The 19,649-nt window shown below is 33.7% G+C and overlaps 1 long non-coding RNA gene across 1 annotated transcript in view; it reads right to left on the bottom strand.

Annotated features, from left to right (window-relative positions):
- Nucleotides 1-19,649, bottom strand: part of LOC120502288 — a 69,889-nt gene that overhangs the window by 7,031 nt on the left and 43,209 nt on the right. The gene's annotated exons all lie outside the window — the stretch shown is intronic.

Here is a 19,649-nt window from a genome sequence, read left to right as displayed (position 1 = left end):
GAAAATTAACTGATGAATGGAATAGAAACAAGCAAGCAAGGGGAACTTCTTCTGAGGCTGTCATAAAAAGAATGGCTAGTGGGAGTAAGGTCAGGTGATGTGTGTGGCTTTATATGAAATAGCAAGTTTCTGTCCACTTCCACTTAAATTATGGGGGCTTCATTCTGCTCCTCTTCCTTCTCTTCCAATTCAGAGTGCTGAGTACCCTGAGAACAACCTTACCAATAAATACTGAGGAAATGAAGGCATCAAGTATCTTAGCCTTTTCCTCATCCTTTGTCCCTATCTGTCCCATTGCATGCAATAAAGGATGAAGATTCTCTTTAACCCTTTTTTTGTTGCTGATGTATTTATAGAAGCTGGTTTTGGTTGATTTTAGGGTTTTGTATGGTAGTAGCAAAATTAAGTTCTAGTTGGACTTTGGTCCTTCAAATTTTCTCACTGCTGAACATCGTGTCATTCCTGTAGTCCTCCTAAGTTATCTATCTCTTCTTCCAAAGGTCATAAACTCTCATTTTTTTTTGTCCTGAGTTCCAGCCAAAGCTCTCTGTTCAGCCAGACTAGTATTCTTACTCCATCTTATCTTTTTGGCATATGGGCATTGGCTTCTCCTCTGTCTTTTAGATTTACTATTTAAAACACGTCCTGCCCTACCAGAGTCCTTTACCCTTCAGGACTGCCTCCTCAGGGAAAGTCTCAACCATGGTCCAAAACAGGCCAAAATCTATCTTCTGAAAGTCTAAGGTGGTCATTCAGCTGATGCCCCTCCTTACTTTTCTGACAATTGAAAACACTATTTCATGATGTGGCCAAGAAAGTCTCCAACAATCACAATAATAACAAGTCCTTCTCATTTTATAAATGGGAAGTCCAGCAGGCCATGTCCCCTGGTTGGCTTACTCACCAGCTGTGTCAGGAAGTTCTATTCCACACACTCCAAGAACCCTCTAGATTTTACTCTCTGCTGTATTTATTTTCCTTCAGACATATGGTAAGTTTAGGTCCCCCACAAGAACAAAGGCCAGTGACCATGAGACTTCTCCAAGGTGCTTATAAAATAATTTATCTGCCTCTTCATCTTGGCCAAATGGTCTATAATAAAGAACAATCAACTTCTTCCTCAGGTTACCTTAACTTTGTTGTGAGCTAGTTGAATTTTGAGTGGTTGGTAAATCCATTACATGCATTTATTAGTGCACATATAAATAACTTTTCTGAAAACAAGCATTTTATCGGCATATAAATAATATAAACACCTCATCCCTCTAAAAAAACCATATTGATACAAATCCACACAGATAAGTAGATCACCATAAGGAACTGTAAAAGTTAAGGCTCACATACATTCTTATCTGTTATGGATTTTGACGTAAATGGAAAGAAACTCAAAAGATATATGTTTTCAAATAGAAACTTCTAACATCAAAGTGAAATTATATCAAGTGAAATATGAGAACAATTTCTCTATGATACAAAATTTGATTGGATAATTTGAAAGGAAAGAAACTTGAAGGCAAGTATTAGTAATTAGAAACATGACAAGCTGATTACTTCCTCTGGGACAAAAGCAACTTTGTTGTTGGGGAAACTAGTGGGATTACTATGGGACAGATTTGTATGATCCTTTTATCAAGAAGATAGTGTGTATCAGCATCTAGTAAAAAGACATCCCTTCAACTCATTTTGCTATGCCACAAAACCTAGAAGAATACTGTAGGTTGCATGTGTATTTTCCCATTCTGGTCTAAACTCTGTACTATATTCATTACATCCAGCTATCAACTACATAATCAAGAGAGAGAAAAGTTGAGGCAGTAGAGATTAGAATTTTGTAGGAAACACGGGGAAAGATACATATCATCAGATACACAGTAAAAATTGTGAAGACATCTAGAATAACAGTATCCATTTACCATTGTCAGCAATAGACTTCTATTCCTGTAGTTGGGAAGAAGCACAATACAGATGCCACTCACAAGCTGACCTCTTCTAGGCATGATCCACAAGAATCAATATTAACATTGCTGAGGTCTTCTGACTTACAGTCTATGTGTGGTGTACTTTACAAAGTCATGCCATTTTTTTCTCTGAGTGTTATTAAGAAATTTTAATGCTCTTACAGAAATCCAAGTTCCTGAAGATTATAACTGACTAGATGATATTGGCAATGTCACCATAGCAGCACTGCAGGACTTTGACTTCACCTTCAAGACCGTAGAAGACCCTTTCACAGTGTGACTTCTACTGCTTCACAATGCACCACATTCATACCAATACTGATCTGGAGAATTATCTAATTGTAGAGTTAATGCATATGGTTTCACTTTATATCAACCTTTCCTGCACTTGCTGTGTGACTTTTGGCAAGATCATAAAGGATATGACTCAACCACTTGTCAGCACAATTTTTATGAGCTAAGAATAATTAACTAGGAAGCAAGCTTGTCTCTAAAGTAAAACCTTAATTGATTATTAATTTTTGAAGCATTTGAAGTGGAATTAGCAAGAGACAGTTCCATAAGTTTCCCAATGATTAGGAAGCATGTCTGGAAATACTCAAGGGATGTGTGTAACCAGCCATACATAAGAATAATTAAAACATATTTGCCTTGCTTCACTAGTGACTAAATTTTCCAACATCTTACTAAAACAATGATGGTTTCTTTTTAATCATTAATTTAAGATCATTATACATTTGCTGTAAAATGCCCAAAAGCTAACACCAAAAGCAATATTCCTCTGGACTTGCTGACCCATTAGCACAACAGGAATCTAACTTTTCCTATGTGTTCCTTACTTCATGGTCCTGAAGTCACTGAGCAAGATATGCTTGGAACTGAGTACATGAATATCTGCTTAGACCATAGACCATTTTCAGTATTTGAAGAGAAAAGACACATTTACTTGTCATGGAGAGTATTATAGTAAGGTATCTACTACTTCTATATACTTGCAGTGAAGTACAGCAAACCCACTGTCATGCACTTCCCATCTGTAATTACCTGGCTAATTTATTTGAGAAAACACTTTTTGGTTAGTGGATGATCTTTACCTTAAAAGGATTAATAAAAATTTGTGATAACATATGAAGATCTCTATCATGCTTCCCAGAACAACTGGAGTTTTTGCCCTGTATTCTCTTGTGTTTTGCCCACTTTAAGGCTAAACACTTTAAATATTAACATTGTCTGTGAAAAACCTTTCAATTTAATTACACAGCACTAGTCAGCCAAAAAATTATTTTCTGATAGCATGATGCCTGTCATACAGCACCAACAAGTTTTAGAGTTGGATGAATCTCAAAATCCTTTTTGTGTAACTTGCGCTAAATAGATCAGTCCATACTTTGTTTATGTCTGGATAGAAGATGTTTTCCAACTATAATTAAGTTATTACTGTTATTATTATTATTATTATTATTATTATTATCATTATCATTATCATTATCATTATCATTATCATTATTATTATTATTATTGATGATGATGATGATGATAACAACAGCAGCAACAAAATAATAATAATAATAATAATAATAATAATAATAATAATAATAATAATAATAATAATAATAATAATAATAATTTATTACAGAGGGAAAATAAGTTCACAAAACCTTTGCCTATTCTTAGATCACTGTTACTTCTTCCAGTGTTTCTTTGGTACAAAAATCTTTTTGATGCTCAAAGAAACCTTACACTATTTTCAAGCAATATCCTCTGTTCTGTGATTCTATGCGAACCACCGTTTGACAGCCAAAAATTCCCCTTTTCACAGAGCATTTCCTTCCAACTAGCACATCACAAAATCTGGTTTACATTACTGGTTTCTAATCCAGCTTCAGTATAAATGAATCACCTCTTTACTCTTCCTTTGCCTCATTTTTTGCCACTTTCTTCAAGTCGGGATCTAACCAAAATGTTGTAATGCTCCACTCTTAGTCATTCATTAGAAATAGTTTTCTTACCTGAAAACAGCAATAGATAGTTCTACTACAGATTAATGATTAGGTGAGGGCTCAAGTGTACTACACCTTTACTTTAAGAACAGATATATCAGCTTAAAAAATCTAATATGTGAAGATTTATATGTTCCCTTTTCTAATATACCCATGCCTATCGATATGGCTCTAAATCTGATCTATTCATTATCTTGTAAAATTATGTTGGCATTTCTTTTTCATGGAGACAAATAGTAACATTCTATATATTTGTGTGTCGCATAAATATCTAAAACTATATCATGTGTATGTATTTTTTGTAAGAAAGGAGAGTGGTTGCAACATACAACATAAGTTTCCATGTTTTTATTACATGTAATTCCAATTGATGAAAGTACAACAGTTCCACTAGGTAGAGAACACTTGTATGGTGCTATTGGATTTTGGTGACTCTTTAAATTAAAAATAATTTACATTTAATTTAAATAGAATAAATTGGTTCCTCTTTATTTTTTTTATTTTTTTCTATTTTTTGGGGGTTTTTTGGTGGTCTGGTTTTGGTTTTCTTCATAAATAACTCTTCCTCACATCTATTGTAGTTTCTAGGACTGTATGTTTTTAGCTGGAATAGACAAACAAATACATAAAAATTAAGGAATGTTGCATGAGGGGAAAAAAACCACTAAGCACTAGTTCAAACAAGTCCTGCACTTCATGAACAAGCTTTTCTATCCACTTTCTTCTGCTATTTTTCTTTATAATTTGGAACATATGCAACTATTTTTGAGACAAGTGGAAGTATACTTATGATCATATTATCCACTACCTTTCAGGCATAAAAGAAAGACAAAGCTATTATTTTTACATCTCAAACGAATCTTGTATGATAAAAGAAAACATATTTTTAATTAATTAAACTTATTTTTGCTGGCATAGTGTTTTGGAAACACATGATGATGGATGTACTCAATCTCTTGTCTGCTTGCTGTGACTTAATATGAAGCCTTCAAGCTGCCTGTTACTACTTAATCTGATTCATTGACCTCATTATTACAAATCAATCATTTTCATCATATTACTAAAATATAAAAATGAAAGACAGAATTTATTAAATACTTTAGGAAAGATGTAACTAATCCTGATACATGGATTTACATTATTAGGTAAAAATGTTACTCTGCTCATAATTGAAAGGTTACTTTGTATTAAGAAAATATTTTATTCTTTTAACATTTCATCTCCCATCAACCTTACTTCTTGGGACCTAAAAAATAAGTTGATACTTAATATAATTTAAAATTAATTCAAATAAATAATTTCACAATTTCCTAAATATTAGTTATAACACATTGTTACTTGGATTAGAAACTTCATATTTCATACTGTGATATTTTGTGGCAAGATACACAAAGAAATGATGAATCTAGAGTGCCACTCACTTTCTTGGCAAATGCTTCGTCATGGCCAGACAGGAAGTAAATTCCTCCAAACATCAAGTGCTGGGTTTTTTTGCTTCTTTGGCTACTTCTATTACTTCCTATACCTATAGACTTGCAATTCCTTTTCTTGCTAACAGAATTAATGAGGCAAAAATGAGAATACCTAACTGGTAGTGAACTAAACTCTTTCTCCAAGTTGGTATTCTGGTATCTGAAACAAAGGAGAAGGAGAAGAAGGAGGAGGAGGAGGAGGAGAAGAAGAAGAAGAAGAAGAAGAAGAAGAAGAAGAAGAAGAAGAAGAAGAAGAAGAAGAAGAAGAAGAAGAAGAAGAAGAAGAAGAAGAAGAAGATGATGATGATGATAGAAGAAGATGATGATAGAAGAAGAAGATGATGATAGAAGAAGATGATACAGAAATAACAATCTTCATTTTAGCAAAAGACACTCAAAATAAAGTGCTTTGAAAAATTGACAGTTTCTTGAGATATTTTTCTGATCACTCTGTTCATAAAATATGTATAGCAAACAAGTATATAAACCATAGATTTAAGCAGAAAGATATTAGAATTTTTAATACTAACCCAAGCATTGCAATATCCATATGATTTCCCTGTTTGAAAATCTAGATAACACTTTTTCATAACTTAAGGGGATCATAGGGATAGAAAGTTCAAGGAGTGAATGGTTTAGTTCTGAGGTAACATGGTCCAGCAAGTATCTAAATCCCCCAGCTAATGAATATCATTAATTTCAATTTTATCTGTTTCTGATTGCAATTACTTTCTTATTGCCCTTTCATTATCTAATACATAGGGCAGTTCAAGTGCATTCCAACTTTAATGTTCAAGACTTCAGATTTAATTCATAATCTATTTTAATTTGTTATTTTTTAAGAATAAGTACTTGTGTAACAAAGAAAGCCTCTAATATGACAAGGTACTATGTGTGAGTAACCAGTAACTGTACACAAGTGCAAGAGTTTCCTATCATTGTAAGACAAACATCCACAGTAAAGAAATTAGCTTTGTGCTAATTTTAGTGCCTGATAAAGTAGAAAAAAATCCCCATTTAAATAATTCAAATATAATAGTTCTATATGGGGTTTAGTTATCACAAAGCAGTAACTAATAGTTATTGCAACATTGTATAAAAGATATTTAATTCTAGATAGACCTGAAAGAAAGCATTCTGCTGAATATAATCAATATATACAATATGTACAAGATACTTTTACAGGAACTTAGTGCAGGGATTCCCTGAACAGGTGTGTGATATTTGATTGTTTAGATCTATGTTCTATAGTTCTATGGTTGTGAAAACAAGGGCAGTAAAATGAATTCTTTTTTTCTTTATGGTTATTCTGAAACAACTGTATTTTAAATTTAATCAACGTCACAACAAAAAAAGATGTTACAGCATACATTAGGATCAGTCTATGTAATTGCAGTGTTTGAAGTCTGTGGACTTCTCAAAATTCAATACAGAAATATAATAACAGTCCAAGGCTAGACACGTGATTTTGGAACATCAAAAATTATGATTACATATAGAATTTTTTCCCATTTACACCAGCCATTACAAAATAAAAGAAACAAATAAACAAGAAAGAAAGAAAATAGGAATCCATGAACTGACTCTTAAAGAAAAGATGGCAGTCTTAAGCCAGTAAAGATTTTTAGTATACATATAGGGTAAAAACCAACTGAAAATACAGAAATATAGCTTTATTAAAAGGATTAATAAATTCTTAATAAGTAGATTGACATCTATAACAGGTATTGATCTCATTCATATTTGTTTCCTTACAAGTAATAATCTAGTAATATTGGCATACTCTGAAAAAGCAGTCATGGCAAGAAATCATTAATTGTTTCATAATAAATATTTTACACATAGTGTTTATTCTTATAAACATGACTGAGTCAAGCCTAATCCCACCTTTAATAATATTATTCACATGTGATCAACTTGCTGTGACTAACAGCTCTGCATCTGTTTTAGTGTGAAATCCATAAATGTGACTTTTTAATAAAGCCTGATTCCCCTGTAGGTATCAATGTAAATTGAGCAAATGGTGTAGTGAATTTCAAGAAGCTCTTTGAGGTTGTCAGCTTCTTCCTTCCCTTCCCCTTGACTATTTTTTCTCCCTTTCCTTATGCAAACACTCATACTTTGTCATTATGAAAGGACTCCAATGGAATACGAAAAGATACAGGATGCACAATTCATCTGTGGAGATGCTGTTTGGGAAAATGTAGCAATTAATGACTATTCAGTCAAAGATAAATACAAAACTTTCTATTTCAAATTTCCCGGATGTCACTTCTGCCGAGTACTGTTTTCCACATAACTCAAGGTAGATGAAAATTCAATTTCTGTCCTTGAAAATAGTGTGTCTGATACTTTCTGAACTACCTTGTTTTCCAGATACTAAAAGAAAGAAAAGATCTTTTCACTGGCCTCAAACAGAAAAATAGTTTTGTTTGCTTTTCTGCCATAAATCACTGAAAAAATTAAAAATTTAAACAATTTTTCCAACCACTCACCTATCCTTAATCTGTCAATTTCTTTGTCCACGAAGCCAATCAAATATTCAGGATAAGGTTTTTGAATTTCAAAGCTTTCTTTTCATTATTTTAGTTCCTATTATTATCAATACGGACATGAAAGGAATCTTGTATGAAGGAAAAAATATCCTTTTTCTGTAGTATTTCAGAATCCAAAAATGAGAGGCCTGCTGCTTAGAGGTAGGTAGTTTCAGCTTGACACAATGTTCATTTTAGTACAAACCCCCAGAGATTCCAATATTGGATAATAAGATATTGCTATGTTTCAGATATGAAGCTAGTTTAACTTACAGCTCCTTCTATTTGAAATTCAACTTTCCTTAAGATATTCTTCCTAAATGCAAGACTTTGCTTTCCTCTGTAACTCAGCTACCAGGAGACTTGTCAGTACCTAACTGACAGTATCTTCTCAGTACCCATCAATACCTGTCCCCAGTCTTTGTTGAAAACATGCAATTTTTTGCAGGGTAAAGAGGCAGCATACTTTTTTGTCCGGTTTCCAGTTGACACACATGAGCCAACCATGCTTCCTGGAATCATAAAGCCTGATGAAAATCACACATTTCAATTTCATATGCTTTTTAGTAAGGGAATTTGGAGAGTGTCTCTCCCTGAACAGCTGCTGTGCCTATGAAGTCATTCTCCTCTTCAACTGATAGAAGTTAGCCAGTGGTTTCAATAATTACTGAAGGGATGAAAGATAGATACCAAAGAAAAATATCCTGTATCTTTTTTCTGCCATGTGTTGGAACAAGCAAATGGGCAGAAACGACATTGCAAGTGTGGGAAATGACAAAATATCACATCAAACTGCCATTCCTTTATGTTTAAATGTACAATGAAGTACAAAAAGCTAATGTGTTAGAACTCTAACTACAGTACATAAGGTTATGCCCCAGTCAGTGTCTTTAAATGCAGGATACAGCTGTCTGTCTGTAAGGTTTTATGTCTACAGTTACTTGGCTCTAAATACCATCTGCATATCCTCCCAGAACAGATAAGAACTAATGCAGACAACACACTGTAGCATTAAAAAGCATTTCATTTTTTTCTGTACAAGCTGACTTTTGAGTTTGGGCATAAAATACCCCCACTTTGACTTGGAAATAAAATAATATTGACATTTGATACATGAATCTGTACTTTGAAAGAATGAGTGGTGGTGTCAATTTGAGAAATCCTTATGATTTTGCACATATGAACTGAATACTTTTGAACTCCTTTTATGATTGCTATTCCAGTAAAAGCACACGATACAAAGCTATTAAAGGAATGAGTTAATGGGACTTTCTGGGAGTCAGGCCAATTCTGACAGGTCACTGAATGTGTCAGCAGATGTTTACATCATCCAAGCTTAATCAGAGGAAATAAGGAATTAGGGTTTATCAGTCACATCATAGGTCAATTGAGCTGCACAGTCCATAACTAAATGGATTTGTGAATAGGTATGTGATTTGTAAAGCACTATAATAATTTAAAAAGCTTTTGGTGTAAAATACGGACTTTCCTAAAGAATACTATTGAATAACGTAAAATTTACATTCCATGAATGAAATTGGAAGGAAGAAAATGAAGTCAGAATTGCTGGGCCACATCTATCAAATACCTTTTTAAAAATGTTAGTGTTCCACTTGAGGGTAAAACCTCTCTTTTAGACAAGTCCTCAATTTTTAGTCATGTAGGAGAATGCATTTATCATTTCTTTCAAAGGTAGCTGTTGTCTCACTGCTTCTGATTTTAGAATGCATGCCACTAGCTGACAAAGACTCACACAATGAATTTTTATCCTTTCAATTAAAACAAAGTTAGAACAAGGAAAAATAAATTGCAAAAGAAGGAGAAAATTATTCAGAACTGTATTTTTTATGACCTGTTAAGAGACAGCATATTAGGAAAGAGATTGTATATATAGTTTCACAAGTGGAATGTTTCCCAAATGTCAGCTAATTGTAGGAAAGTGAGTTAGAAAAATGTATATTGAAAATTTAATTCTAAAGACAGAATATTTGTGCCAAAGATTATTAACTAAGTGTTGGAATGCAAGCCTCTCTCAGTTCCTCAGAGAGAGAGATGAATGCAGAGGTTGAATTAAAGCCTTTAGAGAAATTAAGATGCATTAAGCCACATAGATATAAAGAAGAAATATAAGTTTAAGTAAGTGGAAGCATAAGTTATAGTTTTAAGTAAGTTGAAATACATTTTAAGTACCTCAAGAAACTGTGTTAGCTAGTAAAGGCCCTAAGGCCTAGTTTAAAGTTCAGTAACAGCGCAGACATAACAAAGACATTGCAAAACTTTGCTTACAACTCTAAAACAAATAGAACTATAGGTGTACATAGATAAAACCATTCATGTAAATAAATAAACATATATGTAAATTTTAAGTAAGAAAACAGTATATTTACATAAATTAATAATATATGCATAGTTTTTAGGTGAGAACTGACACTACTTTCGTACTGCTTTCATACATTAAAATTAAGTTTAGATTAGTTTAGAAAGAATGTTTTGTAATTATGTTTTTAGCTAATTAGCTGTTTCATGAATAAAATATGCTGTAATGAGATGTAACAAAAATCAACAAGAAGATTGAAGAAGAACAACAAGATAAAGAAAATAAGAAAGAAGAATAGAAAGCTGTAGTTCCTACTGCTACTGTTCAGAACATGGGACTATGCCAAGGAACAATTGCTGCTGCTGCTGCTGCTGTTCCTACATGGAGCTCGGGGACTCTGTGCCAGAAGTTCCTTCTGCTGCTGCCTAGAACATCAGACTCTATACCAGAGAACAACTGTTACTGCTGCACACAACCTGGGACTCTATGACAGAGCAGCTGTTGCAGCTGCAGCTTTTTCTTGAGACTCTATGACAAAAAGTTTTTAACACAGACTTTAATACATTAACATGGACTTTAATACCTTGAACGCTACCTTCGAGACTGATGTATTCATACCATAAACAACTTTACTACAACTAACAACTGCTCTTGTCTCTTTGAGGATCCCAGACCCAACACAAGCTAGACAACTAATTGAAAGGAGGTTTGAAATAAAGGCCAAAAAATTTAGTCTTCAACAGGAAAATTTACAGGGTGAGATTACAAAGCTGATAAATGAAAACTACTGGGAATGAAAAATAAGAACTGCTGTTGAAAACAGCGTAGAATTTTGAAAACTGAATAAACTGAAGGTTATGAAAAAGATGAGTATTGGAGACAAAAATGTGAACATAAACTGGACTCCTCAGTGCTGGGAAAAAACACTACATATTGTTAGAGTTCTCACACTTATGAAAGATGTAGGAAACTATCATCCTGCAAAAGAGAAAACAAATTCAGCTCTGAATAGATAAAATACACCTAAGGAACAGAAGACATTTGAGCCCTGACATGACACCTAAAGTTATGGCTATCAAATGACAGTGGAACATTAAATGCTATAATCTTTCCCACACCTGGAAGCAGTTATCTAAACAAAATTTTATGAGTGCTGAATAGAGCTGTGTTTTTTCACATATGTGTATATAACTATGTGTTCACACACTCCTGAAAATTGTAGGGGTTTTCCCTCAAAGGTATTGGTATACCTTTAATACAGTGTTCACTATCACTACTCAAATCTTCTCCCACTGAAACACTCCCATGATTTTAGCTTATTTCTCTATGTTGATTCCATGCTATCTTTACAATTTGCCATTCAGAATCTGGTTCTGCTATTCGTTATGCCTTTCTCTTATCATCTTTCAATCTTACAACCACAGAGTGCCACTATCAGAAAAATAGTAAGAATAGTTATTTTCATACATAAGTCTAAAAACATGTATAACTTCAGAAAAAAAAAAAAATGTAAACCTCTGAAGCAATTCAGTCAATTATGCAAACCAAACAGATCAATGTGAGTCAATAAGGAAAATTGTATGCAAACAGAACAACAGTATGGAATCTTTTAGTGAACAGTAGGTTTATTTGCCAGGAAAAAAAATACATTCAGAGTATGGAAACAGCAGGACTCTGAAAACTGAAAGGTAATCACCAAGGTAATAGTGATTGGGCCTCCAAGAGAGGTGTTTGTAGGTTTTAGAGCAATCATAATTTTGAGTCCAAATAAAAGGCAGAAAATGAAAAATAGTTTTGCAAGAATTCCACTCCAACTTGAAAATTTAATATAGATTGTTCACCAAACCCCTTGTAGCCTTTGATAGCTAAATTTCTATTTATTAAGTCTTATAAACCAGCTTTAAGATCCTTTATCAGGCACCCACAAAATAATTAAGAGTTAATTCTTAAATTAAAACAAATATTTCTCAAATAAGTTTAGGGACTTTATATTACAATTCTATATTCAGGTTCAGGTTTTCAATGATATAGTAAGGTTCACAGTGAGGGTGCTTCTGATGTGAAACTCTGCTGGGTATAAAGAATACTTCTATAAATACAGTATATTGGTACTCTTTATGATCCATACAACTAAGAGGCAACAAGCAGTATATAATCTTTTAAATTTACCTTCATGTTTAGGCTCTTCCAAATTAAAAAAATTTTACAGCATATCGTGAGCTGATATACACAGTCTTGAGGGCAGACTTCCAAATATATTTAGGCTCCAATGGAATACCCAGTGGAATTTAAATATGCACATTAGGTATCAAGTTTTATGATAATCATAACCATCATCATGGTTAAATTTGCCTTTGAAGTCATCATTTGTGGGTTTTGGACCTTTTTGTGGACTTAGGGCATTTTTAAGGTAGTTTAAAAGCAGCACCAGAGAAAAAGAGATGCTTCCTACACTGTCCACTGTTTCTTAGCACTTATCACACATTACTGAGTGGAAGAAAAATAGCTTTCAGTAAAGTATTTGTATTATTAAAAGTGCTGCAAAGAAAGGAAGAAAGAAGGGATCTCTAAAGATTTGTAGAAATAGGCATCTTTCAGAAAATACTGTTTGTTTTCTTATTATTCTAATAATTATTATTTCCATAGGTGAAAACTTGTGTTACTGCATCAAAAATAAATTTATTTCACTCACAGCATACTAGAATGGAAGAATATGCTCAATGCATTTGATATAAGTCAAAATCTGCACTAAAGAAGACTCCTTAAGAAGAAGACAGAAGATCATTCTAAACTATAAACCTCCCATGATTCCATTCTGTTGTTATTAGAATTACTTCTAAATTTATCATCCCTTGACATCAAAGTAACAGATCAATTCATTTTTCATCTTGACAACAGCCTATAAAGCTATAAACAACAAGATGGACTGACTTCTCAAACCTTTACAATAATTTTGAAAATTTTTATTAATATAATTTTTAAAGCCCTCTTGTAGGTGAGTTAAGAGATTACTATTTTACAATAGAACAAGCTATTCCTAAATAACATAAAATCAGCATAAATATTTATTTTACATTTTAATATTGATACCATGATGATACTGATACATCAAAGGGTGACAATGCTTTCTAAAGGCACTTTGACAAGCTGATGGAAAGTACAGGAATTTCAAGTTCAGCAAGTGGAAGTGCCAAGTCCTTCAACCTGGGAAGAAACAACTAAAAGCTTCTGGGTGGAAAAGGACCTGAGGATGGTGGTGAGCATAGAATCAAAGAGTCATTAAGGCTGGAAAAAATTCTCTAAGATCATTGAGTCTGACCCTCAATCTAGCATCACCTTGTTCAGCATTAAACCACATCCCCAGGTGCCACATCCACATAAAACAGAACACAATGTGTCTTTAGAACAAAGAAGGCTAATTGACACCTTGCTCTGTATTTACAGCAATTTGAGGGAGTTTTTCTTCTCTTCTGTTTACACTGCTGATGCCAACTCTGAAGTACTGTATTCAGTTCTGAGCTCCCCATTACAAGACAGACATGGATGTACTGGACACAGTCAAGTGAAGGGCCATGAAGATGACTAAGGGACTGGAGTGTCTTTCCTATGAGGAAAGGCTGAGAGAACTTGAACTGTTCCGTTTGAAATAGAGGACACGCAGAGGGGTCTTATCAAGATCCCTAAAGGAAGGATACAAAAAGGACAGAGTCAGACTCTTTTACATGCTGTCCAGTGACAGGACCTACAGAAATACCGGAGTTTCCCTCTGAATAAAAGGAAATATTTTTATACTGAGAGGGTGACTGAACAATGGCCCTGGAAATCTTCAAAAGCCATCTGGATATGGCTCAAATTTCTCTAAAATTATTACAGAAAATGGAGTAATATCTATATGTTAAGTCGACACTATGCCTTCAGTGTAGTGGAATTCATGAAGAGTTTGAAGAGAACATTACTTTTGCTACATTAATGAACTTATGAACTTCTATTTCTTTAGTGAACATAAACTTAATCAAGCAAACAGATTACCTTGGTCATTACAATGACAGTAGTTTCAGTGGTTTCAGACATATAATTCAAAAAGAAAAAAATTCCCGAGTACAGACTAAATATTTTTTTCCTTCTAAAATCTCCCTGATAGTTTTTTTCTTATATCTGCTTATGGATCTGATTGTAGGACACCAAGTGAATTATTTCAAAGCAGTTTGGCATTACTATCTTTTCCATTTATGATGGCTACTGATTGAAGTGGCAAGCTAGAAAATACAAATATTATGAATATTTTAGTTTGAGTTGTGTTTTGTCAAGAACTAAATTAACTCAATATATACTTTATACTACTTTCAGTTATTTTGACACAAACCTTCAGATATAGATAGTTCATAGGACAATAACATTATACATTTGTTCTCAAAATTCCCAAAAATGGTCAAATAGAAACAAAGAAATGAGCTATAGTCAGGTCTTAGGTATGTCCTCCCCCTCCACCATGCATGCATCCTTCTCCCTTTTTTCTGTCTCTAATAGGTAGTGTGGTTTGTCTTAATATAAGAACACCAGGTAGATATTACAGGAAGAACTGGCTGAATCCTCCATAATTAATACAGTCCAGAGATGGGGGAGCAGAGGTATTTGTGATTGACTTTGGTGTACATGGGCCTATAAAAGGGCATAAAATGTTGCTGGAAACTAGGCCAGCTGGGCAAACTGGAATCCTGAGGCTGCAAGCAGTTTACAAGTGATCCTGCAGAGTACATCCCACCTCAAGATGAGGAATACTCACTTTTGGATAAGTGTGAAAAAATTGCTAAGATTCAGGCAAACATAGGAACAAAATCCTGCAATAGTTTCATTGGTGCTTTGCTGCTTTGTTATTGGGAATTCTGCATCACCAAAGACTGTAAACCTGTAGGTTTCTAGATGAACCTGTCTATATTATAACCCTTCAGTCATAAACTGTTTATTAAATCTGAAACTAGATGGACCTAGCTGCACCTAGACTTCTCTGAGAAGTTTTAAAAGGCAAGGGGTCACACTGAAGGTTGTGATTCAACAGGAGGGACCACAACCTTGTGATCATAATCCATCATAATAGCTCATAGAGTTGTTATATATTGCATTGGCAACATTTAGATACTGTATTAAACCTAATCTAATCATAATCACACACATAATCACTGTGTTCTTCTTCTCACACCTGGCAAACCTTCTTTCAACTACTCTGCTGTGAGAATCACAGCAAGATAACACCAGAATGACAAAGATGTGTTAGTGTCATCAAAGTGAACAGTCACAGCAAGGCAACAAACACTAGAACAATGTGCCCAATTTTGCATGTAATGGTGTTGAAGGGTCAAAGGTGAATCAACTCTCATTATTTGCTCCTGCCCACCAGGGACATACCTAGCCCCCTACTGAGGGACAGAACAGTCACAGGTTGTTTGTATCAAAAAGGATATGGTTCAATCAGAAAAATTATTCAGGCAAGTTAAGCAAAATGAAAGTAAAAATTAAAGCATACATAAAACTCAATAACACTTTCTTAAGGTGTGAGTTCTTATCAGTCATTTATCTTCCTTCATCACTAATCCAAATTATGCTGAAACCTGAAAATACATTACATAATACACTGAGAATACCACTTATTTTTGACACAATTAAGAGCATAATACTAAAAAATGCTTTCCCATTTTGTAGCCCAATCTTATTCTTTTGCAATGACTGCCGTGTAGAATTCCCTTCATAATCTTGCTGAGTTGAATTTCGAAAGCAATCACTCCAATTAGGAGTTAACTGAATTGTCGTACAAGGAGTTAGAATTTCCTTGTATTTTAAAATTCAATGTGTTAGTAATCAGTTTGCTTATTTCTTCTTCTGCTAATAATATCCTCTAGTTTAAATATGTGTCTTTAATGTATGTCCCAATAATTTTTTTATAATCCTCACAAACTGAGAGAAATCTTCTTTATTTTCTTAGTTGCTCTTGTCATGAATAATCATAGTGTGCCCTGGGGTGCAAGGGGAATGTACTCCCACAATTCTTTCTGAAACCAAGACTACAGCAGATACACTTACTGCTATTTTCTAATAAAACAGCTTTATCATATTGTATATTAACCCATTTCCTTTACAACAATCTTCAAAGTTATTCACATTTGTTCCTTGTACTAACAGCTAATTTACTTAGGATGTGTATATTTTTAAATGCCAAGATCATTAACAAAACTGTGAAGCAAGAATGTCTGCAAATCTCTTTCTTTAGGTTTACCATTTATAATCTCATGCCAGACAAGTCGGCATCTGACACTCAGCACCATTAACCAGCACAGGATCTTTATTAATCTTTCATTATTCCTCATCCTCCCTGACAGTTTCAGTTTGTGTGGTACTGAATACCAGGTGCATCACAAAAATGCTAAAGCAGTCTAATTTAATTTTTTTCTCCCAGAATTTTGTCTATAGATGATGAGACATTTTGAGTGAAGCAAGTTTGTTCACCACATATGTAGTAATTTGCAATAGTTAATCTTGTCCTGAATTTTCTTTTCTTTTGTTTTCCAAGCTTCCTTCATAATTGTTCTAAAATATGCATCCTATTGAGATTAGAGATTATGATATGGTTTCCAAGTAATTCCTTCTCTTTTTCCATCTTAATACAAGTACTGGATTTGTAATTGGCTAAGCATTTGAAGTAATCTGCAACTGCTGCCCTTCATTCAGGCCAAACATTATTAATGACAGAATATTTTTGCAAATTGAAATTTTTTTCATATAGCAATTATCAAACATTCTTATGAGACTGCTAACTAGAAAGAATAGGCTAAAGTTCCATTTTGGTATGATTAATATTTATTAGAGTTCAAGATACTGAAGTACTAAAGGTACTTTGCTATTTGGAAAAACATGTGTTACTTAAAAGGACAAAAGTTTAATGTTTCCCTGAAGCTACTGAAAACTTGTTATCAGTACCTATGTGTGTGCAGTCTTTGAATATGCAAAGTGAGTGACTGCTAGTCCAAGTCTAAATCAGTTACCTTTGCTGAGACATTTTCAAAAATATGAAGTTACAGAAGGAAAATTCACATAAAAGATTTCTTCACAACCAGTTTGCTGATGGATGACCTGTCTCACAAGTATTAATTTGCTCAGAAAACTCACAACCATTTGTTCACTGAGACAATCTTCTACTAAAAAAAAAGAAAAAGAAAAAAAGAAAAAACATACAACCCCTCTCTTACCCAGATACGCTACATCTTGCTATGTTACATGTTAAATGAAAGAAGTTCCTGAGACTGAATAGTTTTTGCCATAGCAGGAAAAGGAAGTGTTTTGTTTTTTTCTTTCTAGAAGTCTCATGCCCTGTAACTCTCTAACATATGTAGCCTGTGTGCTGATTATCTCCATAAAGAGTCACCAAGTATTATGAAATTCAAATGTGATTTAAAATGTAAAAAAAAAGCAGCATATATACCCTGATCTATCAGAAGATAAAGTGGGAAGCTGCCACATGCTGTCTGCAGAACTCACTGACAAGTCTATGCTCACAGCTATCACCTTGATTCATAGTAGTTCATTCAGATTGCCATTTTTTTAATTTACAAGGTTTCTACTGAACAAAGTTGAGGCTCCCATTACTGCAAAAATAGTTTGCTCCCATTACTGCAAACTATGAGCACAAAAGGCATGCTATTGATATCCATACAGGATTTTCTGTTGAGTAAGGGGAAATAGAAAAAGACTAAAAAAAAAAAAAACCCTAACCTTAACCTTTAAATCGAAAACATTCTTGCTGCTTAAAAATACTATGAAATTTACCATGAAGAGTAAGTTATAAAACTTCATTATTTTCTAACATGAGGGTTCAGACTTGCTAAAAGATGGTAGATTATATTTTAATGAAAATCTTCTTATACTAGCAGTATATTTATAATTGAGATTTGATGGGGCTTGAAACATCAGAATGAAATGCCTAAAGGAATGCACAGAATAGAAAGATATTGCAGTGAGTATTTAGGAGGAAAATACAATCTGAAAACTGAAAATTATTAATATGTGATTTGACTTGTGTTATGGTTTAGGAATGTTATTCTCTAATTTAGTTTTCCCATTAAAACCACGCCACCACTCATTCTCCTCTCCCCCTTCCATTGGAGGCACAAAAGGTAAAGAGCATAGTTTGAGATCAAAATAATTTACTGGAAACAGCAATGAGGTAAGGAAATTAACCATAACACAACAATATTACTAACTAAAGGTGTACGATAAAGAAACAATTTACATAGAACATCCACAACAATAAACAAATATTAGATGGCTTCCCCTACCTTGTTTTCTTGACAGGAAGGAAGCCCTCCTCCCTGGAAGAGACAAGAGAATCCCTTTCACCTGCTCCCAGCAATGACATGAAATGAAACAAAGTAATCTCCATGGTCCTGGCCATGCTCCATTTTGGATATTGAAAAAAATTAGCTCTGTCTTGTCTAGAACCAGGACAACTTGCAACAGTCACTCTAGTAAGTGTATACACTTAACAGCCAGAAGACAATTTTTTTTCCTATAACTTTCAAAATTAAGGAAGTTGTGATAGCATGAGCGGTGGCCTTTACAGATAATTCAGCTACCAATTCTTCAGTGAATCACTAGACCTGTACACTGCCATGTAGAAATAATTTCAGTATCTGCAATTACAAGACTTTGAAAACAAAAACATCAAGGTAGGAAAGGTAGGCTTGAACTTTATTGACCTGTAAAGTTTATCCAAAAAAGAGCTCAAGAAAACAGATTCAGTGGTTTTATTACTGTTTAATACCAGTCATTTAAAATGACTTGTACTGGGTTTCCTGTAATAAGTACTACAAACACTTTGTCTTTCAGAAATGGCACAGTGGCACAGACTGATATAGAGTCCAAGAAAGAAGATGAACATGCAATTCAATATGATTATCAATAGATTATCAACTGATTTTCAACTCCCTGAAATTATTTCTTCATTGCACAGCCCCTTTTATTAGAATTAGTCCTAAATTGTTGTCATTGTAAAATCCAAATTAGCTCTAAAAAACAAAAACAAAAACAAAAACAAACAAAACCAAAAACAATACAAAAGAAGGGGGAAAAAAATCATACTTCAACTACAATATTTAGAAAGATTGATTTTTTAGAAAACAAAAACTACTTCTAAAGGCATGTGGTTTGTCTAAGTCCCTTGAAAGCAAAGCATACTTCTCCCTCATTCCACAAGTTGACTTGCTAGTATTCTCCAAATCCTGCTTCCACAACTGGCATTAAAATCTTCTCTGATTTGTAAAGTCTTTGAGGACCTTCTAGTTCACCTCTTCTTCATCAAGGTCATCTAAAAAAGGCAGTTG

This window comes from Passer montanus, unplaced genomic scaffold, assembly GCF_014805655.1.
Source record: "Passer montanus isolate IOZ18808 unplaced genomic scaffold, ASM1480565v1 scaffold214, whole genome shotgun sequence".
In the NCBI taxonomy this organism is placed as follows: Eukaryota; Metazoa; Chordata; class Aves; order Passeriformes; family Passeridae; genus Passer; species Passer montanus.
Note: the sequence above shows the minus strand (reverse complement) of the source record. Positions and strands in the feature narration are given on the sequence as shown.